Source organism: Hyperoodon ampullatus (assembly GCF_949752795.1).
Source record: "Hyperoodon ampullatus genome assembly, chromosome: 2".
NCBI classification, from domain to species: domain Eukaryota; kingdom Metazoa; phylum Chordata; class Mammalia; order Artiodactyla; family Ziphiidae; genus Hyperoodon; species Hyperoodon ampullatus.
In genome coordinates this window covers 30,862,010-30,883,699 of record NC_136915.1, presented here as the reverse complement: position 1 = coordinate 30,883,699, position 21,690 = coordinate 30,862,010, and the positions used below count along the sequence as shown (strand labels likewise).

At 50.6% G+C, this 21,690-nt stretch overlaps 1 protein-coding gene across 1 annotated transcript in view; it reads left to right on the top strand.

Moving 5' to 3' along the window:
• The window catches only part of GRIK3 (glutamate ionotropic receptor kainate type subunit 3), a gene marked incomplete at both ends in the record, with an annotated part of 234,217 nt that overhangs the window by 16,391 nt on the left and 196,136 nt on the right, over positions 1-21,690 (top strand). The gene's annotated exons all lie outside the window — the stretch shown is intronic.

The window sequence follows — 21,690 nt, the reverse complement described above, 5'->3', positions numbered from 1 at the left end:
TAGGGAGGTTCCTTAAAAAACTAAGAATAGAATTATCATATGACCCAGCAATCCCACTACTGGGCATATACCCAGAGAAAACCATAATTCAAAAAGACACATGCACCCAAATGTTCAGTGCAGCACTATTTACAATAGCTGGCTCATGGAAGCAACCTAAATGCCCATCGACAGATGACTGGATAAAGACGATGTGGTACATATATACAATGGAATATTACTCAGCCATGAAGAGGAACAAAATTGGGTCATTTGTAGAGACGTGGATGGACCTAGAGACTCTCATACAGAGTGAAGTAAGTCAGAAAGAGAAAAACAAATATTGTATATTAACACATATATGTGGAACCTAGAAAAATGGTACAGATGAACCGATTTGCAAGGCAGAAGTAGACACGGATGTAGAGAACAAACGTATGGACACCAAGGGGGGAAAGTGGGGAGTGGGTGGTGGTGGGATGAACTGGGAGATTGGGATTGACATATATATAGTAACATGTATAAAATAGATAACTAATAAGAACCTGCTATATAAAAAATAAATAAATAAAAAAATTAAAAAAAAGAATCATTACGAGTTCAAAGTGTATTGCAGAGGGAAGTGCAGGCTGCCAGGGGAACATCAGGAAGGGCTGCCCCAAGGAAGTGACATTTGTGCTTTGACCTGAGGGAAGAGAAAGCGGTGGTTAGGTGATGGCGATGGGGAGGACTGAGGGGTATGTTCTAGGCAGAGGGAGCAGCATGTACAAATGCCCAAGGCACAGACAGTTGTGTTAAGTTGAAACTCTATGAGCTTTGGAGGTCAAACATGGTCAAATATCAACAATTTCATATGTTTGAAACTAGTGTTTAAAAAACTCAAGCAAGTCTGATGTGAATGGAGCAAACAGAGGGCATGTTAAAAAAATAAGACCTGAGTAGTGGGGTTATGGAAGGCTGGATAACCCAAGGTAAGGAAGCTGAACTTTAGCCCCAGGGCACTGGGGAGCCATTGAGGACTTTATGAAGGGAAGCAACAAAACCAGATTGTAGCTTTGAAAAGTCATTCTAGTGGCTGTGTGATGTGACTGCAAGTGTAAGGTTGGAAGCTGGGGGCAGGTGGACAGGCATCAGGAAGCTGTTTAAATAGTCTAGGTAAGAAAAGACAGGATGATGTAGCATGGAGGGTTGGTTAAAGAACAAATGTCCTGTTTCCTGGTCCAGGACTCTCCCCAGAAGCCTGGGCATCCCCTTTGCCCCAGGCCTGAGCACTGGAGGCCAGGCCATGATGGGCATGAGCCACCCTTCCCGGGGCCATGCATCTGTTTCTTTTTTTCTATTTTTTTTGCAGTACGTGGGCCTCTCACTGCTGTGGCCTCTCCCATTGCGGAGCTCAAGCTCCAGCTGCACAGGCTCAGCGGCCATGGCTCACGGGCCCAGCCGCTCCGCGGCATGTGGGATCTTCCCGGACCGGGGCATGAACTCGCGTCCCCTGCATCGGCAGGCGGACTCTCAACTACTGCGCCACCGGGGAAGCCCACGCATCTGTTTCTTGAGTCCTCCATCGATGGATGCCACATCCGCTGTCTGCGAGCTCAGCTGGGCCTCCAGCCCCATTTCATGGTTCCCTGGTTTGACCAGAAAACCCTAGGCGTGTTGCGTCTCCTGGAGGCAGCGAGCACTCCTCAGGGGGTGGTGGTGGCTGCTCCCCTTGTAGCCTCTGCCCAGGCAGGCCTTCAGTGAGTCTTTGGTCTCTCTGACAGCCTGGCAGGGAGACTCGGGAAATGGGCTCTGTCTGGTCTTGGCTTTTCCCTTAGAAGCCTCCAAGGGGCCAGGAGCTTCCCTGTGGCTGAGCTGAAACCCCTTCTCCCGCTGAGGGTGGAGCTGCCCTACTTTTCCTTGGCAGATGTGGTGGGAGGAGGGAGACCTCAGCCTGCAGGACAGGTGCAGGGGTCACTGATACCTAGGACTGTGGCAGCAGGGGTGGGAGTGGCAGCCCCGCGCAGATCGGGCTGGGCTCTGCTTTCAGCGCTCTGAGCTGATGAAATGTTACTAAATTCATGAAAATAATAATAGCGATCCTTCCCCTCGAAGGCTTACAACGTGCCAGACACTGTGCTAAACATCTTCCAGGCATTCAGTCACTTAATGCAGCAAATGTAAGAGGTAAAGACTTTATCCTCACTTTGTAGATGAGGAAGCAGAACTTGGGGTGATGCACACAGAGGAAGCATTCCATAGATGGTGGCCGATATCATCATCACATCATCATCATCGTCATGATTGCTGATGTTATTTTAAATAATGGACGTAGAGACCTGTCAGAGTGCCCAGTTCATAGTAGGTGCTCAGGAGTATTTATTTATTTATTTATTTATTTTTTTGCGGAATGTGGGCCTCTCACTGCTGTGGCCTCTCCCGTTGCGGAGCACAGGCTCCGCACGTGCAGGCTCAGTGGCCATGGCTCACGGGCCCAGCCGCTCCGTGGCACATGGGATCTTCCCGGACCGGGGCACGAACCCGTGTCCCCTGCATCGGCAGGCAGACTATCAACCACTGCGCCACCAGGGAAGCCCCAGAAGTATTTACTGAATCTCTTTATACAGATTTGGGCAGAAAATGGGGTGAGTGGGCTGGATAGGGAAAGCAGCTTGGAACAAGGCTCTACCCAACCCTCTCAGTTCCTGCGGATCTCTGGCTCTCATTCCTCTATCCCGGGACTTTCTTAGCCCAGTCCCTCCCCTTTCTCATGCACGTAGCCCATCCCCCAGTCCTCTAGCCAGGGCACCTGGATTCTTTGGCCCCCCTGGGTGCCCTTTCCTGGCAGCTGCGAGTAATACAAGGACAGCCCTCAGTACCCCCTCTTTGGGCAGCGAGGGTGGATTACAAGGCCCCCGTCCTTCAGGTCTTCACACTGTGGTTGGCTGGCCCAGTCCCCAGCCACTGGCAGATCCCTCCCTTCACCCGGCCAGACAGAAACCACTTCACCTGCAGAACCATTACCAACTCAAGGCAGGTAGGGCTGTTTCTGATTCCCGTGCTTCTATTCTGTGCTCCCCATCTGTGCCCTCCCTTCTTTGGCCTCTTGCTGAGTTTCTTCTTTCTCTTTTTCTTTCATACTTCATGTGCTATTGTACGTCTCACCTCTTCCAGAAAGCCTCCTCTGATGCACCCAGGCAGTGGGTTACAACCGTCCCTAAGCCTCCCCGGAGCCTTGCTCTAGCCCCCCTTTATCGGTGCCGAAATACCTACTTCCCCACTCTTCTCCCTCATGACCTCAGGGCTTATAATGTTGAGGCTTGTAGACCTCTTGTATTTGCCTCAGACTTTTTTCAAATCTTGTTATTAAAACTACAACACCTTCTGATAGTTTACACTCTTGAAGACAAACTCTGTGGCCTGGAATTCAAGGAATTCTCTTTCTGAACTCTGTTTCTAGGCTCTGCCCTCACTGTGCATCAATTTAATTGCAAGTTCCATTAGTTTTTTAAGTGAGTTAGCCAACATTCAAAAGTGGGGATGTTTTATACAAAATCCAGGTTGATGGATTTCCAGGTTCTTTCCCCCACATGTCACAGCCGCCACCTCTCCTTAGCGTGCCTCCCCTGTGCCAGGGCCATTGTTGTGCATGGTGCCCTTTTTCTTGCAGTAGAGTTAAGAAGAAAAAGTAAAATGTTTTGTGTACCTGTGTGTTTATTATCAGGAGTAAACAGAAGACAAAGAGGGCCGTTTATTTCGAATGTTTCTCTCTCACCGGCCCTACTTCACTTTATGTTTCCTTTTGGCTCCTGCAGACACTGTGTCCCCTGGACCAGGAGCTTCTCAAAGTCAAGGACCTTATCTCATTCTTATTTATCATGCTAAAAGCAGCTATTGTTCATTGAGCCCTTTTCTGTCTCTTTTATTTCTTTTTTTCCCCGCCATTTCTTTTTAACCCTCACGATGGCCCTAAGGTGGGTGTACTTTTCCCCATTTTCCAGGGAAGGGATCTCAGCTGTAGTGGGATGAGGGCACCCCTTCAGTAAGTGACAGTGTCGCCACTGGGATTTGAACACCCATCTGCCTGGCTCCAGCTCCATTCCCTGTGTATTCCCAGCAACTGCCCCAAGCAACGACCACAGTAAGCAATTAATAAGTGCCCAACGAATCTAACTGAATTCCAGAGTCACAGATGGGATGGAACCGGGTGGGAAACCTCCACCCCTTGTGGACAGTGACACGTTTAGGATGCTCCCGCTTCTTCCTTCCTTCTTTTGACACCTGGCTCCACGAGCTGGTGCTGTGTATCTCTAGGGTAGCATCACCCAGAGTTAAGTGAACACGAGCCAAGAGAGAAATCTGCTATGGTTCCTTCGCTTTACGATGTCTTTGAGGCGCCAGGACGTGGTGCGGGCATCAGAGCTCTGCCGGAGGATTTTAACAACCTCTGTCCTTGTTCGCTCCCTGCAGCGCTCGCAGTGGCCACAGGCCCATCACTCCGACACAGTCCCAGCAACTAATTGGGCCTGGATAATAGGCCACACAGACATATGCCGTTTCTCATCCCCCTCCAGGCTCTGAGGTGGGATGCAAAGTAGGAGGCTCTGCGAAGCTGCCACTTCTGCTTGGTGGGGTTTGGGGGAGAATGGGGATGGAGGGGAGAGGATGTGCCCCCAACCCAGGCAGGCATGGGGTGCTGGACACCCTCGTCCTGGCCAGGCCTTGGGCGGGGGGCACCTACAGTGATAGCGTTGGCTGTCTGGTGTCAAAGAGTCCCCTGTGGACGTTTTCAGGAGTGGCTGTCGGAGGGAGAGTTAGAATAGTGTCTGTAAATTCCCCTCACGCAGATCCTGAGATCTCATTATTCCGTCGGCCCCCCGGCACCAGGTGGCAACGGGAAGCTTCAGATTCATTTGGGAGATGTTTTCTTTGCAGAACCTACAGCGTTCTGTACAAGTGGATAAAGTTCTGGACTAATGGGGGTGCCTACTTTCCTGGTATTTGGGGCTGGCTTTGCCTTCTGACTGCTGCGATATGCTTTGGGTATATGGATTATCCCCCCAAATCCAGACTCTGGGATCCTGAGACTCAAACACACTTCTAGTTTGAGATTCTAGACATCCAGCCTTCCTGGGCCTGGAAGCAGGTCCCTTTCCAGGGAAAGTATCCTTGGTTGATGGTGTTGGATGTTGCAGCAGGGATGAAGAGGGGCTTAGTCCTGATACCACCTGGGAGGGTGCCAGAGGCCACTTCCCTGGGCCAAGCTCAGTCCTGCCCACTGTAGGAACTGAAAGGCTCTACTTCCTGGAAATTGCAGCGGACCTGGAGGTCAGGTTGGGGGCTCAGCTTCTGTGAAGTTCTGTCTGCATGGCCTTCTTTCTTCCCAGCCCCAAGTAGGTCATGCTGGGGTCATCAGCCCTGCCTGTGGGCCAGCGGATCTGGTGTCTCCACTTCCTGATGCTTACAACCAAAAGAGGACCATGAAGCATACCACCACCCTCAGGCTCCATGCTTCCTGGGCCTGCTGGAGGTGGCTCCATCACAGGCCAGCGTGAGACTGAGGTCCCCTTGCTGGGTTTGCAGGAAGATAGTGCAGGCGGGGGCCTCTCAGAGGCCTACAGGCTCTGTCTGTCCCTTGGGGTCTCTGCTTTAGCCCATGACCTGTAGGGAGATAAGGCTTTTCCTCTCTGTCCTACTCAGGGTAGACAGTACTACCTTTCCCCATTGCCCCAAACCAGGGGACAGGCCCGCACTAAAAACAAACAAACAAAAAGAGAACTAGTAGACTAAAGCCAGGAAAACGCTAGAGCCGGTATTTATTGGGCACACACTATGCCAGAGAGCCCTTCTCTGTATCCATTCTTTAATCCTCCCAATGCCCCATTTTGCAGATGAAGAAATTGTGGCTCAGAGTGAAGAAAGGACTTGCCTGAGATCACGAAGCCAGAAGGCAGCAGAGCCTGGATTCCAACCAGGAGCTCAGGCTCCAAGCCCTGGCCCTTAGCTGTCTCACCCTAGGATGTCTCTATATACTTAGAGAAAACCTGCATTATTGTTTAATAGTAACTTTTTCCACACAGATACAGAGAACAGACTTGTGGTTGCCAAGGGGGAGGGGAGGTAGGGGAGGGAAGGAATGGGAGTTTGGGATGAGCAGATGTAAACTATTATTTGTAGGATGGATAAAAAACAAGGTCCTACTGTATAGCACAGGGAACTCTATTCAATATCCTGTGACAAACCATAATGGAAAAGAATATTAAAAAGTATGTATAGATATGTATAACTGAATCACTTTGCTGTACAGAAGAAATTAACACAACATTGTAAATCAACTATACGTCAATCCTTTTTTTATTTTTTATTTATTATTTATTTATTTATTTTTGGCTGTATGCGGGCCTCTCACTGTTGTGGCCTCTCCCGTTGCGGAGCACAGGCTCTGGACGCGCAGGCCCAGCGGCCATGGCTCACGGGCCCAGCCGCTCTGCGGCATGTGGGATCTTCCCGGACCAGGGCATGAACCCGTGTCCCCTGCATCGGCAGGCGGACTCTCAACCACTGTGCCACCAGGGAAGCCCAATACTTTTTTTTTTAAATGGTAATTTTTTCCAGATTTCTGAATCCAGAGTCCTAAGAGAATGTGGGTAGGAGTTTCTTGGGCTTCAGTCTCCCCTGATGCTAAGATGGGAACAGGATGTTTAGACTCCGTTTTGACCCCACTGTTTTAATCCCTGAATGAGTCAATGTGGCTGAATTTTTTTTTTTTTTTCATTTTTGGCTGTGCTGGGTCTTCATTGCTGCGTGCGGGCTTTCTCTAGTTGCGGCGAATGGGGGCTACTCTTCGTTGCAGTGCACGGGTTTCTCATTGCGGTGGCTTCTCTTGTTGCAGAGCATGGGCTCTAGGTGCACGGGCTTCAGTAGTTGCAGCATGGCGGGCTCAGTAGTTGCAGCACGTGGGCCCTAGAGCACACGGGCTTCAGTAGTTGTGGCACGTGGGCTCAGTAGTTGTGGCTCATGGGCTCTAGAGCACAGGCTCAGTAGTTGTGGTGCACGGGCTTAGTTGCTCTGCGGCATGTGGGATCTTCCCAGACCAGGGATCGAACCCGTGTCCCCTGCATTAGCAGGTGGATTCTTAACCACTGCGGCACCAGGGAAGTCCTGGCTGAATTCTTATTGAGAGATAAAGAGTGAGTCAGAAAGAGGAAGCCAGTGATTGAGACAGAGACACTCAGAGACAAGGAGGTAGAGAGAAACAAAGAGGAGAGAGAGATAGAGATAGAGATAGAGATAAAGAGAGAGAGAGAGAGAGAGAGAGAGAGAGAGAGAGAGAGAGAGAGAGGGAGAGACAAATGGAAACAAAGACAGAGAGAAGAAAGGGAGACTAAATGGCTTCTGGTACTGGGATGACCAAGCTCCCTGGTGGGGTCAAAATATCCTCACCGTCTAAATGGCAAGTTCAAATGTCCCAGACACCCACCAGCGATCACTTCATTCTGATTCCCGCGAGTGTGTCTGGGCCCCCTGCTCATCTCCGGCTTCTCAGCAAAGACGCCACTGGGCGTGGTCTATCTCCTATTGGCGGGTGAGGGCCATATGTAAAATGCTTAAGGTTGTACCAGCCTGGCACAGGGTGGGGTTCAGTGAGTTACCTGAGGCAGTTTTCCTGGAGGAACCAGATCATCTAAATGGGATCCATGTGAAGAGATGTCTGGGAATCTGCCAGAAAAAGAACTCTGTAGGTGGACACACGCATCCCTGTTGGTCTGCATTTCATCTTGCCTGGCTTCTTTCCCCTCCTCCCTCCCTCCTCATGTCTCTTCTTCCTTCAATAAATGCTGGTTGAGCACCTACTGTGTGCCAGGTGGACTAGGTGCTGGGTCTAGGGTGATGGCCAAAGAGACGAGATTCCCTTCTTCATGGGATCTTGTCTACTCTACTTAGGGTGACAAACAATAAACAAGTAAGCGAACAAGTAAACACATAGTTGTGAATTGCAGCAAAAGCTGTGCATGAGGATGGTGGAGAAGCCACTCTGGTTTGGGATCAGGGAAGTCCTCTCGGAGGAGGTGGCATTTAGGCTGAGGCTTGGAGAATGGGAAGAATCTACCAGGTGAAGAAGGGAGAGCATTCCAGGCAGATGGAACAGCAGGTGTGAGGACCTCGAGGTGGGGAGGAGTGTGGGGTGGTCACAGAACAGAGAGCAGGCCCACGTGGCTGAGGCTTGGTGAGCAAGGGGTGGGGCGTGGCATAAGATGTGGTGGGGGAGGTGGGTTTCCAAAGCCCTGCTCAGGGTCGTCCCAGGGCTGACCAGCCTCATCCCGCATTTCACGCCCACCGCAGACCATGGGTTCCTCTGGCCCTTTCAGGCTTCAGAGCTCAGCCTCATTCTCCCTTCCCTGCATCCTTCCTTGGAGCTGCTTTTGGTGAATGATGTCCCCTCCCAGCAAGGGACCTCACCAAAGCCTGTCCCAAGCATGTGCTTGAACCAGTGGTGGAGGAGCCATATTGCATCACTGGGGAGCAGGACTCTCTGCAGGAGAGGGTCTTCTCTTCCAGGGAGATTTATGTCTCCTGGCAAATCCCTAGCATCCGGGTAAGTGAACCCATGGAAGCCTAAAGGTGCCGAATCATTCTGGGGGCAGGTGGGGAGTTAAGCGGCAAGGATTCTGATTGGCTCCGTCCATGAAGCCTGTGGCAGAGTTCGTAGCTAGGTGTGGCCCACACATCTGGAGGAAGGGTACACACCCATCACCCAGACGATTCGAGGATGGGACACCAGGCCATTCATTGATGGTTCATGCCATTGATGAATTATTCAACACGTGTTAGTGTCCGGGCCCAGGCTAGGAGCTTTGGGGGATTCTGGGAAGAGAGACCACCGACTGCAGTAGTAGAATTCTCTTCTGTGTGCAAGTGCGTTCACCTCTGTGTCTTGTTTAACACTCTCAGGTGTGCGCTCGGCAGGCAGGGCAGAACTGAGGCTTCCCCATATGCACATGAAGAATCTTAGGTTCAGTAAGGCCAAGTCACTCTTTCAAAGGCATATCAGTAAGGGCTGGATTGGGCAAGTCCTGAAGTCAGATCTGAACGTGAATCATTCCTTCACCCTTTGGTTGCTCTGAGACCTTGGGAACACAATACCAGCCTCATTTTTCTCATCTGAAAATACAGAGAAACATGGTAAGTGTTAAAGCACTTAGCTCAGGGCCTGGCAAACAATAGGTGCTTAGTAAATGCACAGCTCCATTTCCTTCTGGCCTTTGACCTGACCCTGGGCTGGTGTTTCTTAACCCATCACCTTCTTCCGAGGCACGAATGTTTCAGGTTCATTGTTGTGACCCTGCCCAGAAACATCTTGATATTTGCTGCCAGGTAGACAAAACATCTGGAAGATTGGCCCATCTTTTTCCTCTCCACCCCAGTGTTTTGGTGTCATGAAGATAAAGCCACAGAGATATAACTGCCAGGGCCCAGATCCCAGAAGGCCATAAAACACAGGCGGCTCTGCCCGGCCCTGCTCGCCGCAATCCAGCAAAGTGCTGTTCGCATCCAACACATGGTTATTTTTTACAAGATCACTGAACTAGCCACGTTAGCTGTATTGATCAGTAAATTACTTTGATGAAAACTCAACAGGCAGTGCCCCCCTGGCACTCATTCCCACACAAAGGAAGGACTTTACACTTTTCACATCTCAAAAACCTTGGTGCCGGTGCCCGTCCCACTTTTGTCTCCTTTATGCCACTCCCAGGGGACATTGCCCTGGCCAGCACTGCCTGGACAGGGTCTGGAGATTTCTGGGCTCACTGGCCGGGATTCTTGTGGCCCAGGGCGTGGGGGCTCCATGGCGGGGGTCGACCCGTCTACCCCTGCCTCACAGAAGACTTTTACTGTCAGGGGCACTGTGGGCCCACAGCCGCCACCGCTGCTGGCATCCCCTCATCATTAGCTGCCCTGCTGGGGGAGTGACAGCCAGTCACGGCACCAGCCTCCCTGCTGGGAAGGACCGGGAGCCACAACAGGCCCACGGTCTTTTCTTAACTTCCCTCCTTCATTTATTCACGTGACATTTTTTGAGACCCTGCTCTGTGCTGGGAGCTTTCCATGTGTAATCTTATTGAATCCTTACCAAAAGGCAGGTGTTTGAAGTTAACTTTTCACCCCCTTAGACATAACAATAGCCTGCGTGGCATGCTTGGAAAAGGCCGGTGCTGGGCTAGGACACGGGCCTTGGATGAAGCAGGGGAGCCACGTTGGTTATGAGCCCAGACACTGGGACCTCGCTGCCTGGGTTCACGTCCTGCCTCTTGACCTTGGGTGCAAGTTTTGAACTTCTTTGTGCTTCATTTCCTCCCTCTGTAAAATGGGGATGAAGCAGTGTTTACCTCACAGGGTTGTAGAATAGTTGGAGTTACTGTGGCTAAGCCCCACGTGCTTTGCACATATGAGCACCACATTAAGTGTTGGCTGCTTTTAGCTGGTGAGGATTAAATGAGCTACTATATGCAAAGTGTTTAGAACAGTGTCTGATATATACCGCTCAGCGTAGGGCTTCCCTGGTGGCGCAGTGGTTGAGAGTCCGCCTGCCGATGTAGGGGACACGGGTTCATGCCCCGGTCCGGGAAGATCCCACAAACCGCGGAGCGGCTAGGCCCGTGAGCCATGGCCGCTGAGTCTGTGCGTCCGGAGCCTGTGCTCTGCCACAGGAGAGGCCACAACAGTGAGAGGCCCGTGTACCAAAAAAAAAAAAAAAAGTGCCATACTGCTCAGTGTACTATCTTCACAGCAGTGCGGTGAGGCAAGAACTGTCTGCCTCCCCGTGTTACAGGTGAGAAAGCAGATCACTCAGGATTTCAGAACAGACAGTTAAACAGAGCTGGTCTGACTCCAGCCTCAGACATCTTTCTATAGTGCTGGACCGCCTGATGCAATCATAGCGCTCTGGAGTTGGAAAGCACCTAGAAGATGCCTGGACCGGCAGAATAAACATGATACAGATGGGAAAACTGATGCCCAGGAAGGTGCAGTGACCTGCCTGAGAGCACACGGACAGTTGGGTCAGTGACTCCTGGGTGCTTCCTGCATCCATCACAGCCAGTAACCATGTGTCCTTAGGTGGTTGGGCTGTCCTGGGGGATTATGAATATTGCCCCCTTCATTCCAGGAGTGTCTTTTTTTTTTTTTTTTTTTTTTTTTTTTGCGGTACGTGGGCCTCTCACTGTTGTGGCCTCTCCCGTTGCGGAGCACAGGCTCCGGATGCGCAGGCTCAGCGGCCATGGCTCATGGGCCCAGCCGCTCCACGGCATGTGGGATCTTCCTGGACCGAGGCATGAGCCTGTGTCCCCTGCATCGGCAGGCGGACTCTCAACCACTGCGCCACCAGGAAAGCCCCAGGAGCGTCTTTAAGAGCTCTCACACTCGCTGGGTTTGAAGCCTGCATCCACCACTCCCCATCAGTCATACTTTCTGTGCTTCCGTTACCCCAGCCTGTAGAAAGGGTCGAGTGAGATCAGATGCCTGGCGCTCCAAAAGCACTCAGATGCTTCTACATCCGTAGATGTTACCTCTTATTTATCCTTCCCAAGAATAAGCACTAAAATGAAAAGAATAAATATCCATATGTAGAGCTCTAAATGTATGTACAGCTTGTTTTGACCCTCAGACAGCTCTGGGAGATGGAAAGGGTAGAGTTCGTCTTTCCTAATTTGAGAAGTTGAGCAAAGAGAGGTCCAGCTCTCTTTGGGTGCCTCGTCCAGGTCACACAGCTGGCTGGTGAGAGAGGCAAGACCCAAACTCACATCCATGGTTATGCAGAGGAGCCTTCTCCCCTGCACTACACCCACCCCCTTTGCAAAGGCCCCGCTGCAGGGAAACCCAACCACCCGCAAAGCAGCTGGTATGCAGCAGAGCTGGCCTCTCACGCGGCTTCTCCCCTCTTCCCAGGTGTAGGTGAGCTCTCAGCAAGCACGTGCGCTGCTCTCAGCAAGCTGCCTGCCCTGCTCAGCAGTCCCAGTATTTGCCTCCTCTTCCTTATTATTGAGACATTATCCAAGCTCTGCCCCCCCCATACCCTGCCCCCTGCCCCCTCCCATCAGCATCTTCAGGACTGTGACTGCAGGCCAGGGGATATTTTTCCCAGTTATTGCGATCACCCAAGTTCCTGATTCAGCCTGGCCCGGCCCAGCCCCATTTGCATACCATTAGCTATGAAGCCATGCATTATGGATTCATATTTAATTTTAGTATTTTTTGGAGGCAACTCTAACCTAATTAAAATCTCCTTCTCCAAGAACCTGACACTTCCCCGAACTCTGGTAACATGGGCTATGCACAAATGGACCACACACACACACACACGCACACACGCATGCGCACACACACACCCCTCCAGTCATAGACACATACTGCCATTTCAGCCCCAGTTCAATGGATTCTTTTTTTTAAATGAAAAGGAAAAAATGAAAAAGAAGTCCTCCGAGATGATTTGTATGCAGACTTAGCTCTGTGAGCCCCCTCGGGGCTTGTGCCTGGAGAGGCTGCCAGAGCTAGGCTCCATGAGAATCTGGGATGGGAGGGTGAGTGGACCCAGGCTGTGGCCCAGCCTCGACCTCCCTCCCTCTGGGAGTCACTGAGCCTGCCCTGGCCTCAGTTCCCTCAGTTCCCCCTCTTTCTTGAGATCACTGAGTTAAAATTCTCAAGTCCCCCGTCGCACCATTATCCTCAGCCCATTGCCCCTCAGGCAATATGAAATGAAGTATGTGGACATTTTTTTCCTTAATCAATTGAAAATAAAATAGCTGGGACGAGGGGGGGATGAATAGGTGGAGTACAAGGGATCTTTAGGGCGGTGAAACTCCTCTGTATGATACAACAATGGCGGATACATGTCATTGTACATTTGTCAAAACCCATAGAATGTACAACACCAAGAGTGAACCCTAGCGTAAACTCTAGGCTCTGGATGATAATGATGTGTCAGTGTAGATTCATTGACTATAACAAATGTGCCACTCTGGTGGGGAATGTTGATAATGGGAGAGGCTGTGTATGTGTAGAGGTAGGGCATATACGGGCATCTATACTTTTTGCTCATTTTTTTCTGTGAACCCAAAACTTCTGTAAAAAATAAGGTCTGTTAACGCAAGAGGGAAGAGATATGGGAACATATGTATATGTATAACTGATTCACTTTGTCATAAAGCAGAACCGAACACACCATTGTAAAGCAATTATACTCCAATAAAGATGTAAAAAAAATAATAATAAATAAATAAAATAACATATTTGAGTGCTCACCATTATGTCAAGCATTTTACATGCATTAACTAATTACGGTTGACCCTTGAATAATGTGGGGGTTAAGGGCACGGGCCCTCACACAGTTGAAAATCCTCATACTGCTATCTCTGCCTTAAAAACAAAGGACCTGATACATGACTCACCGCAGGGCAGGAAGCAGAAACAGTCTGGATAGAATCAGAACTCCAACCCTATTTCTTTTGATTCCACATATTGTGATCTCTAATCAAACACAAATATTCCCCCACATTTAATTTAAAGATCTATAGAAGGAAAACACAGGTACTACATTTATTGAAAAAACTCCGCATATAAGTGGACCAATGAAGTTCAAACCCATATTGTTCAAGGGTCGACTGTAATTCTCACAACAACAATTTGAGGTTGATGTTATTATTATAATTATTACATCTCCACTTTACAGATGAGGAAACTGAGGCTCAGAGGGCCGCATAGCTTGCCCAAGGTCACACTGTGAATAAATGGTAGAGATTGGAGTTGGACCCAGGCAATCTGACTTCAGAGCCCGGTCTTAACTATAACACATCTGCCTCTTCCTTTTTACCAAAGAAAGAATCGGAGAGATGGGCTGGAATTATCTCATTGCTCTAATTCTATGATAATGACTTAATTCTCACCTGACTCAGGGGCAAGGTATGGGCCACCATTCATCTCCCTGACATTTCTCAGAAATCAGCAGGTTGAGTTTTCTGACCAGGCTCTATTGGAGGCGGTGGAGCTCTGATCAAACCTGGTAGCTGGGCCATCCCTCACCCAGGGGTCGGGTGGGGGACACAGTAAGAGCACAGAGCCCTGCGCCATCCCCAGGCTCTCACCATCACCTGCCCCAAACCCTGTGTCTTTCCCCATGTGGAATAGCCAGAAAGATGCATCTAGGTGGGTTGCTTTGTTTGAGTTTGATGCTGGGTTTGCAGCATCTGGGGAAAAAAATATGGTATTTATTTTCCCCAACATTTAATTATGAAACATTTGAAATGTACAGAAAAGTTGAGAGAATTTTGCAATGACCGCCAATATGCTCACATGGTGTTTCTTTAATCATCATCTGCCTTGTGCTCTGGCACCATCCTGTGTGCCCTTACAGCCATTTCAGTCCCCACACAGACCCCATGGAGTAGGGCTTCTCACCCCCATTGTACAGATGAGGACACTGAGGCTCAGACAGATGAAGAAAATTGCCCAGGGCCCCCCAGCTCCCCAAGGGTGGAACCAGGAGTTGCCCTTAGAGCTTTCTGACCCCCAAGGCTGCTCTTTTTCTCTACTCTGTCCTCTGTTATCCCCATGAGACTCCAGAAGTCCCCTTGATAGTAGAAGGCAGAGCCCTCCCCACCCAGGGTGCTCTGGGTGCAGGGAGGAGAGGTGCATAGTGGTCAGAGGATGGAATGAGAAGTGGAGGTGAGATACGGTGTGTTAGTCTCGGGCAAGCTTGCACTGGGCACATTAACCTTTATGGTGATGGCTCCCACTGCTGGGGCTCCTGGCCCACCAGGGACCCAGGGCTCTAAAGAGCAGCTGAGCCCCCAGTGCGGGCTGGGTGGCTCCCAGGTCCCAGGGTCCTCCTGTCACAGGTCCACTCCCACCTTCCTTTGGCTTCCTGCTTGGTTTGCCACACAGTGAAGGCTGGATGAGGGCTGTGTCCCATCACTGCCTTCCTCGGAAGCCTTGCCTGGCTCCTACCAGCCCCCTACCTAGGTCTCCTTGGACAAGTCACTTCACCTCTTTTGCAGGACTGCCATTCTTCAACTGTGAAGTGAAGAAGTAATCATTGGACCAACCACGTGTGGTTGACGGCGTTTAGAAAATGCCTGGAAAGTGCTTAGCCCAGGGCCTGACGCACAGTAGGGACATAGCGTGGAGCTGTTCTCGGGTCCTCCCTGTGCAGCTTCCCCACAAGATTTGTACGCTTGTCCCCAGCCAGACCCGATGGCTCCCAAATGGCAGCACACACTCAGCCGTTTGTTCACTTGGTCCTCTCTGCCTGGGATACCCTTGCCAACATCCATCAAGGTCAGCTCCCACCTCCTCCAGGAGGTTTTCCAAGGTCCCCCGGGTAGGAACAACTCTTCCCTGCTCAGCCTTTCCCTGGCACCTGAGCTCCGTTGTTAGAGACACAGAGTCTGGTGCCAGGCTGTCTGGTTTGACGCTCAGCTCTGTCATTTACTGATTGCGTGATCTTGGGTAAGTTGTCTATCTATTCTAGGCCTCAGTTTCCTCATCTGCAAAATGGGTGTGATGATAGTACCTCCCTCATTGGGAGACCTAAATGGCTTCCCTGATGGCGCAGTGGTTGAGAGTACACCTGCCGATGCAGGGGACACGGGTTCATGCCCCGGTCCGGGAAGATCCCACACGCCGCGGAGCGGCTGGGCCAGTGAGCCATGGCCGCTGAGCCTGTGCGTCCAGAGCCTGTGCTCCACAACGGGAGAGGCCACAACAGTGAGAGGCCCGCGTACCGCAAAAACAAAAAAAAAACACAAAAACTAACACACCGTATCTCACATGAAAGAGCATTCACATGGTGCCTGCACATAGCATCTCGGAGCCATGTGCATGGTGGGGCCTCCCGTGCTTGTTTGCTGAGTCGAGGTGACTCTGAGTTCAGCCTCCATGTGTGAGACTCAGAAAGGAGGAGGCTCTATAATGGACAGGCTGCTCTGAAAGGCAGAACTCAGGGCAGCTGGCAGGCTGGGGTGGGGAGTGGGCACACTGTTGGGCTGAGGCAGGGACCTCTCTCCTGCCTGGGGGGCATCTCAGTGAAGAGATGGCCTTGCAGGGCCAAAGTGCTGGTGGTTCGGGGCTGTGGAACAGAGTCTTGGTCCTAAGAAGTGCTCTGGGGAGAGGTAGCCCTGAGTTCAACTCCTGGCTGTGCTTGGCTTGCTACATGACCTTGGGCAAGTTCCTTAGGCCCTCCCAGGCCTCAGTGTTCTCTCCTGTGAAATGGAGACAGGCTTGTCCCCACCTCCTAAGGAGCTCAGCACAGCATAGTCACTGCCCTTCTGGCATTTGTTCTGCGGCTGCGGACGGTTCATCTCAGGCCTGGTCTTGACTGCCCTGCCTCCCTCACCCTACAGTCCCGCCGGTGACAGGGAACAGTGCTCTGATAGAACACACATGCCTGGTTGGCATGGAGCCTGCCCTTGATCCGGAGGGATTTAGATTCTTAGCAAATAAGTTCACCTGAGTCCTGCAGAGCATTGACCAGGAAAAGCCTTTGACTCCAACCTCCCATTAGCTGTCTCCTCTCATGCCGAGGCTTTTGCAGAAAATCATTTAATGTTTTCTCTGTGTTTAAAGAAAGCTCCGAGGGACCATCAGGCTCAGGCTGGCTGGCTTGATCTGGAAACAGTGCAGTCCCCAGTGGAACATGCCAACCTCTGCTCTTAAGTAAATTCACAGGAGCATTTCTGCACGTGGCCTGGCTGGCTATATTTAGGCCTTGCCAGGTCTTTGAGTTCCTCCCCCACTGCATTATTAAGGTTGCTGGGAGCCTGAGAGGCCTGAGGCCCGGAGGCCAGCGGGAGAAGCCCTGCCCCAGTGAACGCAGCTGGAGTTTGCCCGGCAAGTTCTGGAATTCATACTTGGCTCTGACAGCTGTGTGTTTAGACGCAGGCTAGAGGGCCACAGGCCCCGAGGAAGCAGACAGTGGTCCATGAGAGGAGGCTCCTCCCACCAGCCTCAGGCCTCCTGTTTCCTTATCTTGCTCCCCACTGACTGACATCCACGCCCTCCTCTGTTGCGTCCGCTCCCACCTTTCTTGTCAGTGATTCTCAGTCTTTCATATGTCTTTGCATGTCACATTACCCTCACTCAGAAACCCTCAAGGGCTCCTCAGTGCCTGCAAGATAAAGCCCAACCTCCTCAGCCTGGCATTCAAGGCCTTCCATGATCTGGCCTCCACCTACCTTTCCATCCTCATCTGCAGCTGTAACCCCCTTGAGAGAGAGCTCCATGGGGATGGGTCCTTTGTCTCTTTATTTACCACACTATGCCCAGTGCCATGGAGAGTGTCTAGAACACTGTAGGTGCTCAGTGAATATTTGCTGAATGAATGAATGAATGAATGAATCAGTCAATGACTAAACCAGTGAATGAACAATGCAGTGATTTACAGTTTCCCACCCTCAGGTTTTTGCTCTGACAGCCATTTGCTGCCTGGCCAGCCCTCCCACCCTCTTTGCCCATCTGTGTTCTACCCTTTAAGGCCCAGATCAGGTCCTGCTTCCTCTGTGTACCACCCTGGTGGCCCAGCCCCAGTGATCCCTTTTTTTAACTTGGCACCTTTGTTGTCAGATACCCAATGCCTGCCTTGTTATCTGGCTTTCCAGAGGCCACACCTGCTCTTACACTTGGCTGTGCACCCTGAGGTCTAGGACAGGGGAGTGTGCCTTTAACCCCTAGCCTCTCAATACAGGCAGACCTCGGGGATATTGTGGGTTGGGTTCCAGACCACTGCAACACAGCCAGTATCACAATAAAGAGAGTCACACAGATTTTTTGGTTTCCTGGTGCATATAAAAGTCATGTTTACACTATATTGTAGTCTATTAAGTGTGCAATCGCATCATGTCTGAAAAAACTACGTATGTACCTTAATTAAAAAATAGTTTATTGCTAAAAAATGCTGACCATCATCTTAGCCTTCAGCGAGTCATAATCTTTTTGCAATAGTTACATCAAAGATCACTGATTACAGATCACCATGACAAATACAATAATGATGACCAAGTTTGGTATATTGTGAGAATTACTGAAAAGTGACACAGAAACACAAAGTAAGCGGATGCTGTTGGAAAATGACGCTGATAGACTTGCTCGACACAGGGTTGCCACAAACCTTCAATTTGTAAAAAAATGCAGTGTCTGCGAAGCACAATAAATCGAAGCACAATAAAATGAGGTGTGCTTGTACCTTGGAGAGACCCTCTGTGGCTTTTAGTGGATGTGGGAGGGCAGATTGGTCTGCTAGGATGGGATTCGGACTGTTCGGGAGGGCAGAGCCACCCCTCCTGGGGGTGGAGGCTGGGGACAGAGATGCAGCCACAGGTAGGGAATGGGGCCTGGTCCTTTCAGGGCAGAGCGTGATGTCCAGAGCGGCTGGCAGCCAAGGTCAGGTAGGGACCCAGGCAAACAGGGCCGCCAGTGAGGTACAACATGGGGCAGTGGAATGGCCAGAAAGTGATAGAACCCAGAGGGGGAATCCCAGGGGCAGGTAAGCTTCGGAGGTCCAAGGCAGCAGACAAAAGTGGGCCAGGACTGGGGGTTCTGTCGTTGGATTAACTGTCCTTAGAGGGAAGAGGCTATTAGGCGGGTGCCTGAGACCAGCACTCAAGCCCAGAAAACAAGCAGGATCCCTTGCTATACCCAGGGAACAAGGTTGAGGCTCCAGGCTGGCCAAGGGGGCTCTTGATGGTGGGCCCACTCTCCATGGCACAGGGTTGACTGGTTAAGTCCTTTCTGTCTCAACTTGGGTGGGCCTCAGAGATCTGAAGGGCCTGCACCTATGGGAGGAATCCAGGGGTCTTGGGGGGAGGGAGATGAGGCTGCTCTGGTTACACACAGTAGGTGTTTTGTAAATGGGGGCTTCAGCCACTACAGATGATGACTGTCCCCATTGTGGTCACCATGCTAAGTCACACGTGAAATCTCCCCCTTTGGAAAGCTTTAGAGGACACACGTGCACACACACACAGACACACACATGCATGCATATGCACACATACATAGAGATATATATGCACATACAGACACACACACACAGTTAAGTGACAACAAAGGGACACCAGGCGTGGAGCGTGGGGAGGGACCAGATGACCTCCTGATGACCCCTGGAGACCCCTTCCCTGAGGACTCAAGCCTGTTGATTCAGGAGGACAAATGAGAACAAAGGGAGTGTTGATTCCATTTGGGCGAAAGGGCAGGGAGGTGGGGACTCCAGGCCCCGCCCTGCCCCAGATCTTGAAGCTCACTTTCTCCCTGGTTCTTCTGGGGTCACTTAGCTCTCAGAGGGAGCAACTGCAGGAACAATCCTCTGCTTCTTTGTGTGATTCCTTATCCTTCTCAAAGCCCTTTTGGGCAGCGTTTTCAATTTGATCCACCCTCTGTGAGATAGGCTGGGATCCTTATCTCTGCTTTAAAGATAAGGAAATCGAGGCTCAGAGAAGGTGCCAGGCTTGTCCAAGCCCCCTTGGAGGGTGGGCTGTGGAGCGGGGATTAGACCCAGGAGGTGTGACTTTGTTCCCTGTCCCGTTCTCCTCCTCCCTCTGATGTGTGGTTTTTTTGGAGAGCAGCTTCCACCGGTCATGCTTCCTTGGTGTTTTCTGGTGTGTGTGTGTGTGTGTGTGTGTACATGTGTATGTATATGTGTATGTGTATTGGATGTGTGCATGTGTGTGTGCATTGCGTGTGTGCCTGCGGCCTGCGTGTGTCTGAGGGGTGCTGAAGCCAGAGGCTGGCCAAGTGTTGCTTCATGAATTCCATCTTCCTCCCTTCAACCTTCCCTCAGGTTGGCTTTGGGCTTCCTGACAGGCAGCAGCAGCCACTCCCAACTCCCTGCCTCCTCTCCCCTCCTCTGCCCACCTGGGGAGCCAGTGGGGTGAGGGGGCAGGGTGGAAGGAATGCCTAGAGATGGCCTCGTCAGTCCAGAAGGGTGGCAGCTGTTGGGGCTGGATTCAGAATTTGTACAGACAGAGGGACCAGAGAAGGAGGGCAGCCTGGCTCTCTAGTACCCACTGAAGGGGTCTGGCCTGGGACCGGAAAGGACACGTTTTAGGATAAGTTCAAAGAAGTGGTTCAGAGGAGTTTGGAGAGAGATGTGGGTTTATAGTCAGTTGCCCAGAAAGGCCAGGAGTTGATTCAGGGGACAAATGAAAACAAAAGGAGAGGTGATTCCACTTGGGCGAGGGTCAGGGAGGTGTGGAGGCTCGGAGCCTCTCGGCCAGACCCCAGACCCCAGACCCTGCCCCACTCCAGACCCTGAATCTCCAGCGCCTTCACCTTTTGAAGCTGATATCGTGGAGGTGGAGCAAAGGACCTTCCTCTTTCTCAAGTCCAAGGCAGACTCAGTGGCTGAAATATCATGGCACTGACTCAGGAGGGCATCTTTGATGTTTCTTCTTTGTGTCCAGAAGTGCTGTTTGGACCATCATTGGCAGGGCTTAATTTTTAATCAGTGGATTAGTAACTACTTCATCTCATTCCGCGAAAGTAATTTGAAGTTGTTTACAAGAATTACATAATAAGATAGTTAGCTTATCGTTCAAAGAATTCAGGACAAAGAAAAGATATAAATTAGAAATATAATGTTTCCTAGGAAGAAAAAGAGAATGCTATGTTTAAGTCATGACGTCCATTACAGTTGCTATAATTGGCCTGAACATTTGACTCTGCACTCCCTGGTGGCCAAAGGGAAAAGAGAAATACTACTAGTTATATACTTTTACCTTTGTGAAAAAAAATCACCCTAGTATCTCTGGGACAAAAATTAAGCTTTTATTAACCTGTCATTTGAAAATAACTTTTTCATCTGGGGCTTTATGAGGAAGATGCTGAGAAAGACAGCATCCTTCTAACAAACGGCAGTAGCAGATTTCCTAAGATGTGTCTGGTATCCTGTCTGTTTTTCCTGTCAGCTGAAGGCGTAATAACAGAACATATAATGACAAAACTGAGCCAGGAGCCTAGGTATGAGGTCCGAGTGCACAGCTTGATCAAGGATAAATTGGAGAATAACTGGAGACATCAGTGGCCAGCCTGCTCTTCTGCCTGTTCTCCAAAATGCCATTTTTCTCCATTAGACTTTGGATTAGTGTTGAGCAACAGGCAGTTGAGGCGACCATCTCTGGCAAGACCTGACATCCAGGTGTTCAGTTGGATGGAGTCAGCTCCCATTTAAGTTCGAGCAGTGATCGCCAGGCTTCTTTGATTGATGATGATCACCCATTAGTAACAAAATTTAGCATGTATCCCAATAAATGTGATTTATCCTCTACAGATTGTCTACAAGTACACCCAGGTCAGTCTGCTGTGTATGTAATAAATCATACATGAAAATAGGTAATTAAAAAGGATGAGATGCAAATCAACATAGGTGGGAGTTAATAATTTCCTCTTCTCCCCAGTGGGTTGTCTTGAGCACTCCTTAGCTGAGCATATATCCCTTTAGATTCCTCTGCAAGCCCAGGCTGCTCACTGAGAATACCTGCAGCTCCTCCTACAGAGGCGAGGACAGGGATGGATCCACCAGGATCCCAGCTTCCTCTCCCGTCAGTTGGGATAACTGTGGCAGGTTCCACACTACCTCCCAGAGGTCCCCAGCAGCGGGCAGTGGCCAGATTGAGCTCCACCTGCCTACAGTGGCAACTTGCTTGGTGATGCATCCATTTATCATCTGCCTTCCTTTCCCTGGCTCCC